The sequence below is a fragment of the Salvia splendens genome, chromosome 14, assembly GCF_004379255.2.
Source record: "Salvia splendens isolate huo1 chromosome 14, SspV2, whole genome shotgun sequence".
Lineage (NCBI taxonomy): Eukaryota > Viridiplantae > Streptophyta > Magnoliopsida > Lamiales > Lamiaceae > Salvia > Salvia splendens.
The window spans coordinates 5,249,999-5,260,533 of record NC_056045.1 but is presented as its reverse complement, the minus strand read 5'-3'; the positions used below and the strand labels follow the sequence as shown (position 1 = coordinate 5,260,533).

The following is a 10,535-nucleotide window of genomic DNA, read 5'->3' as shown; positions in this document are numbered from 1 at the left end:
AAAAATGGCTTGCAGCTACGTCTAAGACTGGTTTTCACAATAAATATGTTTGCTTCTAATTAGATCTAATGATATAAATATTTTGCGGCTACTGATGAAAAATTATGATGGGAGATTGGTGATTCATGTGTAATTAGATATTTTCTATATTTAAACATAAGCAGGTGAAATGTTATAGGAGACGCAACATTTGAGACGTTAACTATCACTATAAGGTCAATTCTTCTTAATTTTTTCACTTTTATGTTTGTGCTGGTCCCATATTTATTTTAAAAAATCACTTTATTCATCAATTAAGTATGCAAAAATTAGCAAAATTTGACAGATTTAATATTACATGTCTAATTTGACAGAGTTAAAAATCCAATCAGAATCAATTGAGATATATTTTAGCAAAAAACGTGGATTAATATCACATCTCGAATCTTACAGACTTACAGAATCACCTAAACAGTTTATACATAACAATATATATACTAAAATTTAAACAAACATAAAAGAGCTATAAGAAAAATATTTAAAAAGGTGAATTTAGTAAGGGCTTAAACCCCTTGACTTGTATATTTGGGTCCGCCCATGAATTCAGAATCGTGTGCTGTAAAAATGACAAAATTACTAGACTAACAAATCATGTAGAATGTAGATAGGTGAACTTAATAATGAATAAATTCAAGTACGGAGCTAGAAAATTTTAGTAAAAAGAACAAATATATAACATAGAGATCATTTAAATTTTTTAAAAAGGTGTAATTAGTGATAAAAAAATTTATAGCAATATATATGTACTGAAATACGAGCATGGACATTTGCCCCTTCTAGCATTAAGCTAGATCCATCAACTCAATAAAGTCTAATTCAAACTCAATCTATTAATGAACCCTCAATTTGTAAACAAATTTGGCATGCCACCTTCAAACACGAATATGATTCACACTTGTTACGAATCCATTAACAACACGAAATATATTGGATCAACGCGATAACAATACGATAACATCCCGAACCTGATTTACATTATTAATTCATGATATTGTATGATTTTTAAACATGATTTAAAATTGAAATTTAACTGTATAAGATCTATAATTATCCAATATCGAGTTCAATAAATTTGGCATACCAGCACGTGTTAATTACTTAATTTCGTGATACTCTATGTTGGAGATGGTCGCATTTAATGTAATGGTGTCTTCACCATTACAATTTTGAGAGAAAATATTCCATGGTCTTAACACACCAAGTTGGTAATATGATTTGGTGTGACCAACTAATAGTTTTTTGACAAGTGTAATTAATAACCATGTATAATATGGAAACTAAATACACCTAATATATGGAACATTTCTTTAATTTATTGGCATTTATTTCTTTTATTGAAATTTTTGGTGCACATAAATTTTATTTTCTCATTTTTAAAATTTTTATAGTATACTATTGAAATATTGAATATAATAATTAATTTATAAATATGCTAACAAGTGTAATTATATATAATATTGAAACTAAATGCATCTAAATTACTTTTTGCATTTTTATGCTTTTATTTCTTTAATTAAATATTTTGATGCATATTAAATTTATTTTTCAGTAAAAATAAAATTTATCTCCTACCTTTAATATTTTTCATTAACTTTGTATATGTTATTAAAAATTAAGATTACCTAATCAATATACTAAAAAAGTTCAAATTATCACATTTTATCACTACTTCTATAGATTTTTTATAAAATAAAAAATAAAGTGTCATTTTAGTATATTAATTTATTATGACTACAATTTAGTTTTCTTGGAATATTAAATAATTAATATTCATCAAAAAATATGTTTTCTTCCATCTTTAACATTTTACTGTACTAGTATTAACACCCGTGCTATGCACGGGCCATACGTTTTTCAAAATAATGAAGACAAATTGTAAACTGGAACAAAATATAAAATAAAATCATTATGCAGTGAGTTATGACTTATGAGAATAAAGTATATAGTAAAATACAAATAAAGTTAAAAGTTCGTCAACACAAAATAAATAGTTCACACAGTTTTGGTCACCAAAACTTATAATTTCAAAACATTATTAGCATGTAGATTACAATAGTAGTAGTGAATACAAAGTATATGTCATGAATCGTATTATCAAAGTAAATATATTGACGAAATGCATATAGTAGCGTTTGTTTTATACTCTCTCCATCTCACAATAAGAGTCATATTTTTCCATTTCTGTCAGTTCTACAATAAAAGTCCTATTTCACTGTTACTATAAACGGCAAGTAGGCCTCACATTTCACCAACTTATTCCACTAATATTTTATTATAAAACTAATATATATAAGTGAGACTCATATTCTACTAACTTATTCAACTCACTTTTCTTTACATTTCTTAAAACCCGTGTCATAACTAAATAGGACTCCTATTGCGGGACGAAGGGAGTAATTTAGATTGAAAATACTTATGATTTGGTTGATATGAGAGTTAATAAAAAAAATTTAATAAGTTTAAGATAATTTATCAAACTTTTGAAATACCAATATTGCACAATGAGAGTCGTGACCTATGTTATTTCCAACACGAACCTGATCAAATACGCCTCTGGTAGCAGTTATTTCCAATAATTTGAGCACGGAACCCGTAATCCCAGCCGACAAGCCGCCGGCGATGATATTACTGATAACGACGTTGTCGGAAAACATTGCCGCGGCTGACGGCGAGTCTGAAGAAATTGCAAATAGTGGTAATTCGTTTTCAAAGAAGAGCGAGATTTATGAATAATATAGGTAGGGGCATACTACTACTTTTTTAAACTAAATTTGTATTTATGGCTAATAAAAAAGGGCTTGCAGCTACCTCTAAGACTGGTTTTCACAATAAATATATCTGCTTCTAATTAGATCTAAGAGCATCCACAACGGCGAGCAGGACGGCGTCCGTGCCAGCGGCACGCAGACGCTGTCCGCCGCTGCGCTCGCGCCGCTGGCACGACGCTGCTCGATGCATCGAGCACGTCCGTGCTAGCGAGCAGGCGACGTGGCAGCGTGTGATTGGCCAACGGCATAGCCGTTGGAAATTTAAATTTTTTAAAAAAAAACGGATTTTAATAAAAATTCCAATTAAAAAAAAATATTTTCCCACTTCTCAAAAAATTATATCCGTTTTTTACCCACTTTTAATTTATTTTTTAATTTTTTCCCCAAAAATACACATTTTCATCTATAAATACTCTCACTTCCACATCAAAAATTCACACCACACTACACAATTATCATCTAAATTCTCTCATTTCCTTTCTCAATTCTCATCCAATCTTTAATTCACTCTTACTCTTACAACAAAACAATGTCCGACCACGGCGATCACCCCCGAGCTCCCACGGTTGGAACCCCGATTGGTTCGATTCACAACCGTTTCCTAGTCCGGAAACGGAATATTCGGCCTCTCCTCAAACCCAAGGTTCGGAAGTTCTGGGTGGCTACCGGCCTTACCTGATCGACGACCAAGATGCCCCCAAAGAGCAATACGGGTGGACACCCGAGCCTAAAGCGAGGTCGAACGGCCCCTCCCAAACTCGGACTCCTCCTACTCGCGGTGTCCGCACACCGTACACTCCGGCGGAGATGAAGCAATTGTTCAAAGCGTTCTTGTCAATCTCCGAAGATCCGGAGATTGGCACGAACCAATCCGGCGATCATTATTGGTGGCACATCTGTCGCTGGTACAATGAAAACCGGCCGGCTGAAATAATCGAGCGCAACAAGAGTATGGTGCGCAACGCCATATACAGAGCCAACGAAGAAATACAAAAGTTTCAGGGGTATTACCTCCAGGAAGAGCGGTCGGCGGGGAGCGGCCGGAGCGAGGTCGATATCATCAGTTCCGCTTTGTCGACCTACCAATCCATGAACTACAAGCCGTTCAAGTACCTCAACATTAGGCAGGAGACGTGGTCGCATCCGAAGTATAGGGGAGGCGTAACATCCTCCTCTAGCGGCTCCTCTAAACGGTCAAGGTCGGTATCCCTATCCGACGTCTGCTCCGAAGACGTGGCTAGCCAAGTTGCCGGAGCTAACTTGGGTAGCCCCGACGCCGGCCCGAGCGGTTCCCAACGCCGACCGCAAGGAAGGAAGAAGGCGGCGGCCAACCGCCGTCGCGCCGCGACTCCATCCGCCCCCGATCCCGAACCTGCTCCCGCTCCCGTTCCCGTTCCCTATATGCCACCTCAACCTCCCCACCAACTCGTTGTGGGGGGTTTTGGCCCAACTCAATTTGGCCGCTAGGTCAATATGACCCCGAGCAACTTCGATCTCATGTGGCGATGATACGGGGTCTCCAAAGAACGTTAGGGGTATTGCCGGATGATGATTAGTCTTCACCGGGGGCATTTTTACGCTTAAATTGTGTAATTTTTTTTTTTTAGTAGTTTAATTATGTAATTTTCATTTTTTAGGATTTTAATTATGTAATTTTTATTTTTTAGGAATTTAATTATATAATTTTTAATTTTATTGTAATTTGTAATATTATTTCTGGTATTTTTAATGAATTTTAATTTTGTGGAAATGTTTTTATTTAAATTGAATAATAGAATGGTGGGATCCTTGTGCTCGTCCTTGCGGAAGAGCACGGATGTGGGTGTTGTGCTCATGCCTAAGAGCCGGCAGAAAAAGTGGGGCTGGACCCACATCCATGCTCACTGGTAAGAGCACGGACGTGGATGCTATGATATAAATATTTTGCGGCTACTGATGAAAAATTACGATGGGAGATTGGTGATTCATGTGTAATTAGATATTTTCTATATTTAAACATAAGCAGGTGAAATGTTATAGGAGACGCGACATTTGAGACGTTAACTATCACTATAAGGTCAATTCTTCTTAATTTTTTCACTTTTATATTTGTGCTGGTCCCATATTTATTTTAAAAAATCACTTTATTCATCAATTAAGTATGCAAAAATTAGCCAAATTTGACAGATTAATATTACATGTCTAATTTGACAGAGTTAAAAATCCAGTCAGAATCAATTGAGATATATTTTAGCAAAAAACGTGGATTAATATCACATCTCGAATCTTACAGACTTACAGAATCACCTAAACAGTTTATACATAACAATTTATATACTAAAATTTAAACAAACATAAAAGAGTTATAAGAAAAATATTTTAAAAAGTGAATTTAGTATATTTGGGTCCGCCCATGAATTCAAAATCGTGTGCTGTAAAAATGACAAAATTACTAGACTAACAAATCATGTAGAATGTAGATAGGTGAACTTAATAATGAATAAATTAAAGTACGAAGCTAGGAATTTTTAGTAAAAAGAACAAATATATAACATAGAGATAATTTAAATTTTTTAAAAAGGTGTAATTAGTGATAAAAAAAATTTATAGCAATATATATGTACTGAAATATGAGCATGGACATTTGCCCCTTTTAGCATTAAGCTAGATCCATCCAAGATTATCAACTCAATAAAGTTTAATTCAAACTCAATCTATTAATGAACCCTCAATTTGTAAACAAATTCGGCATGCCACCTTCAAACACGAATATGATTCACACTTGTTACGAATCCATTAACAACACGAAATATATTGGATCAACGTGATAACAATACGATAACATCCCGAACCTGATTTACATTATTAATTCATGATATTGTATGATTTTTAAACATGATTTAAAATTTAAATTTAACGGTATAAGATCTGTAATTATCCAATATCGAGTTCAATAAATTTGGCATACCAGCACGTGTTAATTACTTAATTTCGTGATATTGTATGTTGGAGATGGTCGCATTTAATGTAATGGTGTCTTCACTATTACAATTTTGAGAGAAAATATTCCATGGTCTTAACACACCAAGTTGGCAATATGATTTGGTGTGACCAACTAATAGTTTTTTGACAAGTGTAATTAATAACCATGTATAATATGGAAACTAAATACACCTAATATATTGAACATTTCTTTAATTTATTGGCCTTTATTTCTTTTATTGAAATTTTTGGTGCACATAAATTTTATTTTCTCATTTTTTAAATTTTTATAGTATACTAATGAAATATTGAATATAAGAATTAATTTATAAATATGCTAACAAGTGTAATTATATATAATATTGAAACTAAATGCATCTAAATTACTTTTTGCATTTTTATGCTTTTATTTCTTTAATTAAATATTTTGATGCATATTAAATTTATTTTTCAGTAAAAATAAAATAAAATTTATCTCCTACCTTTAATATTTTTCATTAACTTTGTATATGTTATTAAAAATTAAGATTACCTAATCAATATACTAAAAAAGTTCAAATTATCACATTTTATCACTACTTCTATAGATTTTTTATAAAATAAAAAATAAAGTGTCATTTTAGTATATTAATTTATTATGACTACAATTTAGTTTTCTTGGAATATTAATTAATTAATATTCATCAAAAATATGTTTTCTTCCATCTTTAACATTTTACTGTACAAGTATAACACCCGTGCTATGCACGGGCCATACGTTTTTCAAAATAATGAAGACAAATTGTAAACTGGAACAAAATATAAAATAAAATCATTATGCAGTGAGTTATGACTTATGAGAATAAAGTATATAGTAAAATACAAATAAAGTTAAAAGCTCGTCAACACAAAATAAATAGTTCACACAGTTTTGGTCTCCAAAACTTATAATTTCAAAACATTATTAGCATGTAGATTACAATAGTAGTAGTGAATACAAAGTATATGTCATGAGTCGTATTATCAAAGTAAATATATTGACGAAATGCATATAGTAGCGTTTGTTTTATACTCTCTCCATCTCACAATAAGAGTCATATTTTTCCATTTCTGTCAGTTCTACAATAAAGTCCTATTTCACTGTTACTATAAATGGCAAGTAGGTCTCACATTCCACCAACTTATTCCACTAATATTTTATTATAAAACTAATATATATAAGTGAGACTCATATTCTACTAACTTATTCAACTCACTTTTCTTTACATTTCTTAAAACCCGTGTCATAACTAAATATGACTCCTATTGCGGACGAAGGGAGTAATTTAGATTGAAAATACTTATGATTTGGTTGATATGAGAGTTAATAAATTTTTTTAATAAGTTTAAGATAATTTATCAAACTTTTGAAATACCAATATTGCACAATGAGAGTCGTGACCTATGAAAGTTTAAGATATATTCTTTATCAGACTTTTTAAATATTTTATTTTTCATATCATTAGTGCCATCAAATATCATTACAGACTAAAACTTTTAGAATTGTTTATGACTAAAAACATGTTTTTAGAATCAAGACATGAGAAAACGAATACAAAACTAATATTTTTTCACATTAATAAATTCACTTTTACTAAAAATTAATTTCAATATTATATATGATAATATTCACAAGCATAATATTTTGAGAAGCGTATAAAAAGAAATAGAACTTAAAGTCATAAAAAATACCTTACCTAGTAGAATAAAACAAAATCAACTCAATTATAACGATATATACTACTTTTAGTAATTATCTTGAATACAAATATATATTCATAAGTAATTTTAACATCAAACAGTGATGTATTCCAACCATTTACACCAACTCAACCCTAAAGAAAATTCTATATTCACCTACTTTTTTTTTACTTTTTCAATCTTACCTACATATTTATATAAATTAAATATCATATTATTTATCTTATTTTCTTATAATTAAATTTAAATATGGAGTATATTATACTATACAATATCACAAATTATACAAAATAAATAATTAATACTAATATTTATACTTCTTCCGTCCTATAAAAATATGTGCACTTTCAGTCTGTCCTATAAATTTAATCCAAATATAAGGCTTATTAATATATAAATTTAATAACTTATTTGTATAAATATTAATTTTAAAAATATATATGAAGTATTATACTATGTCCAATAAACTAATACACCTAATTTAGGATTATATTCAGTTAAAAAGAAAATTAATGGAGTATAAAATTTTCTAAAAATCAAACACAATAAAAACCCTACAAACCCTACGTAAAAGTTGCGCCTCCCTCTTCTCCATCTCTCTCCCAATCGCGCCTCCCTCTTCTCTATCTCTCTCCCGCGCTTCCACACTCTTTCTCAATCGGCGGAGCCACCTCCCTCTCTTTGCCTTGCCTCGCCACCTTCCTCTCTCTGCCAATCGACGTCGCCACGCCCACCGCAGTGCTCGCCGGGTTTCCTTCCATCCCGCTTAACTGTTTGTTTGGCCGGCCATGGTGTTGCCAGATGGCTCTTGCAGTGCATGCACCGCCGTTGCTGCCTCCGTCTCATACGCCGCCGCTGCCTCCTTCTCTTCCGCTGCTGCTGCCACCGCCTCGGTTCTCTTCTAGCCGTCGCTGTTGCCTACTTCCCTTCCGTCGCCGCTGCCTCCGTGCTCCTTGTAAGCCTGCAAGTAACCAGCAAAATGTTGACATACCTATTTTATAAGATATTTGCAATATTCTTTTGAGAAGTTTCATCTTTAATTGTAGCATTTTTTTAATATAATATATCTCATATCATTGTATAAAACAGAAAAAAATTAATTTACACAGTCAATCTCCTACCATTTCCCTCCAAAAAGCCAATAAGTGTCTCTTTTTCATCCTCAGAATTACTTGCACTTTAAATTAATAAGATATGTAATTGAATATTTTGATGCATATAAATTTGTCCACTTCAAATAAATTAAATTGAAAATGAAATACTTCGTCGATCTAATGATTAATAAGATTTCAAATTGCAATATAAAACTATTGAAATAATAGGAAAAAAAAGCAATTGAAATATTGTTAATTGAAAGTAACTAAATAAGGAGAAGGAGAAGGAGAAGGAGAAGGAGAAGGAGAAGGAGAAGAGAGATAGAAAGTGATAAGCAATATTAATAATTTTTTATTATTAACAATAGTCAATACTTTTACGTATAAAACCGATTTTACACTTTTAATTACACGTCAAGTAGAAACTATATGATTTCGACGTGTTTATTTTACCTTTTCAAAAAAAATACCAATTCAATGTCGATGGAGTCTGAGGTGGAGTAGAGGATTTCTCAATTTTAAAATAATCATTAAAAAGATTAAACTATAATAAAGAAAAATAAGAAATTCCGCTTCATTTCCTCTTATATAAAGAGCAGCATCATTTGTTTGAAGACAGCCTACAACAAAAAATTTCCTCCATCTCTTAAACCTGCACTCAAATTCTTTGGCTGCAGTGTTTAATCCAAGAGAGAAGATAAAGATTCTTCTTCTTCTTCTTGTATTATCATTCTCTGCCTGAAAATGGAGACTCTGAAGCTTCCAATTGGGTTCAGATTTCACCCCACCGATGAAGAGCTATTGCTTCACTACTTAAAGCGGAAGGTTTTGTCTCTGCCATTGCTCGCCAACGTCATTCCTGAATTGGAAGCCTTCCAATTCAACCATCGGATTTGCCTGGTTAGTTCTTGTTTTTTGCTGATTTTCAAGAATGGTGGTTGTGAGAAATTTGTATCCTTGTGAGGGAATATTGTTTGCTGGGCTTCTTCAAAATGATATCTTTCTTGTCCCCTTTTCCGATTTCGGGAGAAATTTCAAAAATTAAGGTTTAATTGGAGTGGTGTTTGATTTGGTGAAGGTGACTTGAAGGAGAAGAGATATTTCTTCTGCAAGAGAAAGAGGAATTTGGTGAATAAATGCGGCTACTGGAAATCAAGCGGCAAAGACAAGCAAATTGTGGCTTCAGGGAGCAATAATGTTATTGGAATCAAGAAATCATTTGTTTTCTATCAGGATAGGAAGATGAAGACTCATTGGATTATGCAAGAACTCTCTCTTGTGGGCTTTCTCAAAACTCCATTCTTGAATCAGGTAATGGTTCATACAAGCATTTTATTTGTGAAATTTATGTTCTTGAGATTTAGTACTACTTGTGTTATGCAGAGGCTACTGATGCAAGTGGGAGATTGGGTTGTTTGCCGTTTGTACCAAAGGAAGAGGAAAGCAAGAGGTCATGTGAGTGTGACAGTTAGCAAGGGAGCTTCGGTTGCTCAAACGACGTCGCCATCATGTTCGAGTGGGATAACGGACGTCTCTTGTAGTGATTTAGATCAGGAAGCAAGTAGTCGTTTTTTGTGAGAGATTCGCCTGATTCTGAAATGGCCTAATGAAAATGTAGTCTCATTTTGTTATGCAATTTGGCAATCAGAAAATGGATTAAATTAGAACCTCTCTTCTTCTCATTTTAACAATTCCCATTTCAAAAGTTTTCTTTTTTATAAGTAATTAATGAGATAATAAGTAAAATAATGAATCAATTAACTTGATAAGAGTAGTATTAATAATCTGAGGTTGAGCTATAATCATAGATAGTATTTCTAAGAGGATCAACAGTGGCGCGGAATTCCTCACGTAATTTCCAAAAACACCTCCTGCCACATCATAAGCACTTCCCACTGCACAGTGAAGGAATTCCACGCGGAATTCCCGACGGACTTCGCACAATAAAAAAAAT

The 10,535-nt window shown here is 32.5% G+C and overlaps 1 pseudogene; it reads left to right on the top strand.

Moving 5' to 3' along the window:
* Positions 1-9,180: 9,180 nt before the first annotated feature.
* LOC121763685 lies at positions 9,181-10,245 on the top strand (annotated as a pseudogene).
* Positions 10,246-10,535: the final 290 nt, after the last annotated feature.